Here is a 6,491-nt window from a genome sequence, read left to right on the forward strand (position 1 = left end):
TAAGAACGCGCCTCATATGCTTATTTCATGAATTGGAGGCGTTTGTCTTGGGATTTTGTGATGCCTAGTCTTTTAAAGGCATGGTTTATATGTTGAGTTGGAGGAAGGGATACGGTTTCTGATGTTTGTATAGGTACTAGCTTGGCTCTTACCTTCACTTTTTCCATAATTGTTTTGCCCTTCTTTTTCCCCACTTAACCTCACATATCCAAATCTTGCAATAGTTCGGCATGTGATAGTCCTTGACGGTGGTTGTGCGTATGTACGGTAGCTAGAAGCATTATTCATGCTAGTCAAGCATACATGTTTTGTCGGTCGCAGTCTAGGTGAGAGACTGTATTTTTCTTCCCTCTCTTTTACATATAATCTTACCATTTGCTTTGCTGAGAGAAGAGTGACCCGGGGGAGTCCGAATGTATGAGTCTTGCAAGGTCGAACGCCTGATTTAATTCTATGATATGTATAAATTTGTTCGCTTGATTTAAGCTTTGCAGTAGTTGATTATGTGCATTAAACGGTTTGGCATTGGCATGTAGTTAGCTCTGAGATATACTTCTCTCCATTTAGTTTTTATACGGGTCATAGTGCTTGCTTGGGGACAAGCAAGGTTTGGTTTGGGGAGATTTGATACGTGCATATTCTATACACTTTATCTGTGGTTTTGGCACGTATTTCTATGCATAATTGTTATCTTAAGGCTACTATTTCTCCCGAAACGGTTTACTTTGCATTTTCTATGATTTATTGTAGGAATGAGTGGAAGTAAGCTAAATCAAGCCTAATTCATCCTCCGGAGGCAACTTCAAGGAAGCCCAGAAGAAGGAGAGTCGTACTCACTCACCTCGGGATGCATGCATTGGAGTGAGGAGCTGTTTTTGAAGAAAATAAGTGTTTCTACACAGCACCATCAGTCGATCGACTATGCTGTAAGGTCGATCGACCACTGAAGCTCATCAGACGCTACTGTTCCGCATTAACCAGTCGATCGACCATGCTGACCGGTCGATCGACCTGTTTTCGAGCTGATATCTATTTCTTCGTGTTAGACTTTTAAAAGCCCAACTTGTAATTAACTTTCAGTATCTTTTTGTTAGGAGAACGCAGCAACTTTTAGGTTATGCTTTTATTATTGCAAAAACTCAGTTTTTAGATCTAGCTTGGCAGATGGAAACCTTCGATTTCGATACTTTGTTCTTGAATTCAGTTAGTAAGTTTTTATGCAATTCCCCTCTTCTTTTAATTCTTGTTGTTTCAATTCTTGCCTCATCAATTAAATTCCAGAAATTCATCATCTTGTTCTTTGTCTTTTATTTAAACTCAATCATGTCCATCTTGTTCTTTGTTATGAATTTAGCAATTGTTTCAGTTCTAGTCATGCGTAGCTAATTTCTTTGATTGGGAATTAGGTGAGCCATGGCATAAGTTAGGATTGTTTTGTGGTATGAATTCTTCCGTATTGGTCTTGTTGTCTTTTGATAAATCCCTTTACTAGATTGAAAGATTAGTAAAATGAATTATCGTTAGATTGGAATTTCTCTTGAGTGAAAGCTTTGAGAAATTCCGGGGAATTAAGACCGCAAGGTTAATTTGAGCACAGATCGAAAGGCTTGCTTAAACCCCCTGAGACCGTATTTTAGGAGTTCCGCTACCTTATTATCCTGACCATTGCCGTGGTGAACCGAATTTCTCGATCCCCTTTTTATCTTGTTGAGAAATTTCATTTAGCATTTAGTCAATTTAGTCAACCAATCTCAAAACCCCCCAATTAATTGTTACTTTATTAGACTGAAAAATAGCAAACAAAATCAACCTTGTCTCTCTGTGGTTCGACCCTTAATATCACTAGCTATAGTTTTAGTTTGGAATTATAAATTTAATTTTGATACAAAACGACGGTATCAAATTTTGGCGCCGTTGCCGGGGATCAAGGACACTGCTGTACCTGCAAATGCACAATAATCTTATTTTTGATGCGTGTCTTTTATATGATGTTTTACATCCCATTTTACACGCATTTCAGAGCTCATTCATGTAGTTTATGCTACATTTCTCCCTATTTCCGTCTACTTCCGTATTAATTGTCCTAGTCCCTTTGAGTCTTGCGCTGCCTTTCAACATTATAGGCAGACAAACACCTACTATGAGCCTAATGTTCATCCCAACCTGAGGTGGAGTAGCCAGAATGTCCTAAATCCAACTCCACCTCCGCAGCAGCAACCCTATGTGCCCCCTCATCAAAAGCAACAACAATATCAAAAACCTCCTTATGTGCCGCAGCAGCAACAACAATCCCATAGTTCTGATTTTGCTGAGTTTAAGAACTTGTTGATGAAGGAGTCCCAAGCAAGAGAGGTCGGGATGAAGCTACTAGAGAGCCAAATTGCTCAATTGGCTAGTAAGAGTACCTCTCGAGCTCCGGGACACTTACCGACTCAAACCCACCAAAAGGAGACCCTAAACGCCATCACGTTGAGGAGTGGGTCCACCCTGGAGTCATGCTCTTACTTGTCTCACACTGCACCCCATAAGTTAGAGGACCCGGGTAGCTTTTCTGTTCCTTGCAATATAGGTACCTTCTCTATTGAGAAGGCATTATGTGACTTAGGAGCTAGTATAAGCGTCATGCCTTTGAGTCTAGCTAGGAAGCTCAAATTGACTAGGTTCGCAGTGAGAGATATGACAGTTCAGATGGATGACCGATCTGCGGTCCAGCCAATAGGAGTCTTAGAGGATATCCCTGTCCAAATAGGGAAGTTCTTCTTCCCCGTCGACTTTGTTGTACTTGACATGCCTGAGGATGCTCATATTCCCATTATTTTGGGTAGGCCATTTCTCGCACACCGCTGGTGCGATCATAGATGTCGGTCTAGGAACCTTGACTTTCAAGGTGGGAAAGCACTCCATTGTTTTTGCCCAACTCGCTAAGAAAAAGGACCCCATGTGGCCTGTGACTTGTAATATGGTTTCGAAAAGAAATCGTACTTTGTGCTCCATGAATTGCTGTCTCTATTACTAATTCTGTGTTAACCCCTCCGCCTGCATCGGGGGCAAAAGGAGGAAGAATCTGTTGTTTTAGATGTTGCGGAGCTGGTTTGGGAAGGAAGTCTTTGCAAGTTGCTCCGACCGTAAAGAAGCCGATCATTCAAAGAGGAGGTCTTGGTTGCCTGAGCTATGGAATTGATGAGGTAGTTGATGACAAGCCGGTTAAAGCCAGAAAGTCTGATTTGGATTCTGACAAGCCCGAAGAGATCCTGGACTGGGGAGATGATGAGAGTGTTGATCCGTTGAGCCATACGGACGTGGAAGCTAAGAAGGGTGCAACTCAAATAAGCACCGTTGAGGCTACCTCTAGTAGCCGGCCGGCCGACGAAGTGGGCCATACCGTGGTCATTCTTGATCAACTATTAGTTGATCGAGCTCTTTATAAACTTCATTTTATTTGCTTTTATTAGACATTTTTCTTTTATTGCTTTTGTGTGCGCGAAACTTCGCATTTTATTTTGCTTGCTTAGGATTTTATACGTTTGAGATTGTATTTTGGGTTTTGCGCAATTTTGGGCGCGTATTATTGTGCACTTGCAGGTTTTTAGACCTCACTAGCTCAAGTTATTGACCAAATACGAAGAAATAAGGAGTACAAAGAAGATTTTTTGATCGATCGATCGCTACTTGATCGATCGACCGAGTTGCACTTTCCAGAGCTACGTTCGACACATTGGTCGATCGACTGCCGTCCTTAGTCGATCGACCAAGGACGCTGCTGTACCTATTCACGGCCTCTCCCCTGCTGTGTTTGGTCGATATGCGGACTTAAGGGAGTTTTCTACTCCACTTTATTTTCCGTCCAATTATTTATTTCTTCTAATTCTCTCAATTGTGCACATATTTACCGCTTCAAATTGTCTTCTCGATTTTATGCGTGGGTTTTATTTGTCTTTCAGGCACCTTATTAGTAGCACTGTTGGCTACTGAAACCTCCTAGCTCACGCTGGTTTGGGGAGGTTTCCTTTGCTGCGCTTAAAGTCTTGTAAGTTCCCAATTTTCACTTCATGTCATTTTTATTCATTTTCCCGCAAATTCCCATTTCTCTTTTCATCATTACATGATTTTGCACAATGGGGACATTATGCGATTTGGTTTGGGGAAGGGTTTTGCGTCGCATATCATTTGCTTGCATTCACGTTTACATTCTGTTTTGCATTGTTCATTTCATTTTATATATATACGAAATTCAAAAAAAAAATTGAAAAATTTCAAAAATTTCCATAAAATGCACGTTTATTTTAGCATATAGGTCGAGTCGGAACGGTAGTATTTCAAGGATGATATTGCATTCTGCACCTGTTTTGCCTAAGCCTTACTAATTGACATGTTATTAGTAGAATCGTATTTGCATATCTACGAGTTTTCGTTAAATTATTTGCTGAGCTTGAGACTTGACTTAGAATTTTGGCAAGCTACATCATATTTCTGAGATTTAGAGCCTATAACTGGTGACATTTATGACCGGTTTATTTAGGAATGTGAGTAGTACTCCTTATGAGGCATGTCACATAAATGTGCATAAATATGAACTTAATCTGCTTAATACCTGTACGCATTCGGTCTGTGATTAGTTGACACATGTGGTAGAGGTTTCCCCTTATTCGTTTTGCCCATGAACTCCACACTGCCAAAAAATATCCTTCTTGTCCTAATTACTACATCCTACATTTAGCCTGTCCTTTGTCAAGCTAGTAGTCTGTGTTCTTGGGGTTGTTACTCATTTTTGGTGGCATATGCTCATGTTTGAGATATTATTGGGATGATGAAATAAGGGAAGGAAAGAAACAAAGAAAGAAATAGAAAAGAAGAAAAAAAAGAAAAATAAGAAAAAGAAAAGAGTTCGGTACTGTTTAAGCAGTCGATCGACTGCCCCTTTTGGTCGATCGACTGATGTTCGAGGAAAAGAGAAAGAAATCAAATTCGCATAATTCAAGCCTTTATCTTTTGGCGATTTTTGCTCCCATGTATTATTCATATTTTATGGGGAGTTAGTTGATTACTTTTATCTCTGGAAATTGTGAGATTTGTGCTTGCTATAGCACCTTTCCATTTGTTTTTGAGCAAGAAGTTGGATAATGCCATATGGTTCCGTTATGGTACTAGCTTGATCACCTGTACCCCCACTTTTCCATAAATGTTTTGCCTCTTCTTACCCATACCTCACATATCCACATATATACCTCGACATGTGTCATGGTCTCTCGTTGGTTGGAATGCGTATGTACGGTTGTAGAGATTGCTTTCATATTAGGCTGCAGGCATGTTCTTATAGGTCGTAGTTAGGTGAGTGTCGTTACAAAATTACTTCTTTCTATCTTTCACATATATTCACCTGTGCTTATTGAGTGATTTGAGCGACCCGTGAAAGTCCAATTTGATAAGTCTCTACAGTTGACGGTTCAGCAGTTTCTAACGACTTTATAACTCGTTTGCATGATTCACAATGCTAATTGATTGTTAGTTGTGCATTAAATTGGTTTAGGCTTTACTTGTTGCATTTCGCTCTGAGATTGAACTCGTTCCATTAGTTCATTAGATCGAGTCTAGTTCTTGCTTGGGGACAAGCAAGGGTTTGGTTTGGGGAAGTTTGACGCGTGTCTTTTATATGATGTTTTACATCTCATTTTACACGCATTTCAGAGCTCATTCATGTAGTTTATGCTACATTTCTCCCTATTTCCGTCTACTTCCGTATTTTTGTACATTATTGCAGAAATGTGAAGAATCCAGCGGAAATCGAGCTAAATCTGTCCCCGAGTATCCTGCATTGCATATGACGTGAAGTATTCACCCGAGGAACGAGCTTGGTGCGCAATCCAAGGCCCAAAAGACAAATCCACGAGTTTATAGAAGTCAAGTAGCAGCTCAAGCAGTCGATCGACCACTTCCATCAGTCGATCGACCAACCATCGGTTCCGAAGCTCTTTGTTCATTGCTATTGATCGATCGACCGGTCTAGCGATCGATCGACCAAATTTCTATTCCAGACGAGAATTAAAAGACCGTGAATTTTGAAGCCCAAAGTTATGTTAGGTTTAGGAAATAAAGTACGTTAGTTGCTATATAACGTAACCTAGAAACATCAGTTTGGGATCCAGTTTTCTTCTAAGTTTGAGATCCGATTTTTATTAAGTTTTATTAGGGTTTGGAATATTGTTAGCATTGGAATTTTCGTTCTTGTTCTTGATCTTTCCTCTGCAATCTCGGTATTTTTCTGCCCTATTTCAATTTACTTCTATTTCGTCATTAGTATAGAATTGCTAGTTAGATTCCCGAAACCATCTTATTGCCGCATGTTAATTGTTTGCCCTACCGCTTTAATTATGAATTCAATACTTTTATGCCCTAGTATTATTGTTGTTATCACTTTCAGCATGAGTAGCTAAATAGTTTGTGCTAGGATGTAGGCGAATTATGGCGTAGGCGGCGTAGTATTAAATTGGACT

Source organism: Silene latifolia, chromosome Y (genome assembly GCF_048544455.1).
Source record: "Silene latifolia isolate original U9 population chromosome Y, ASM4854445v1, whole genome shotgun sequence".
Lineage (NCBI taxonomy): Eukaryota > Viridiplantae > Streptophyta > Magnoliopsida > Caryophyllales > Caryophyllaceae > Silene > Silene latifolia.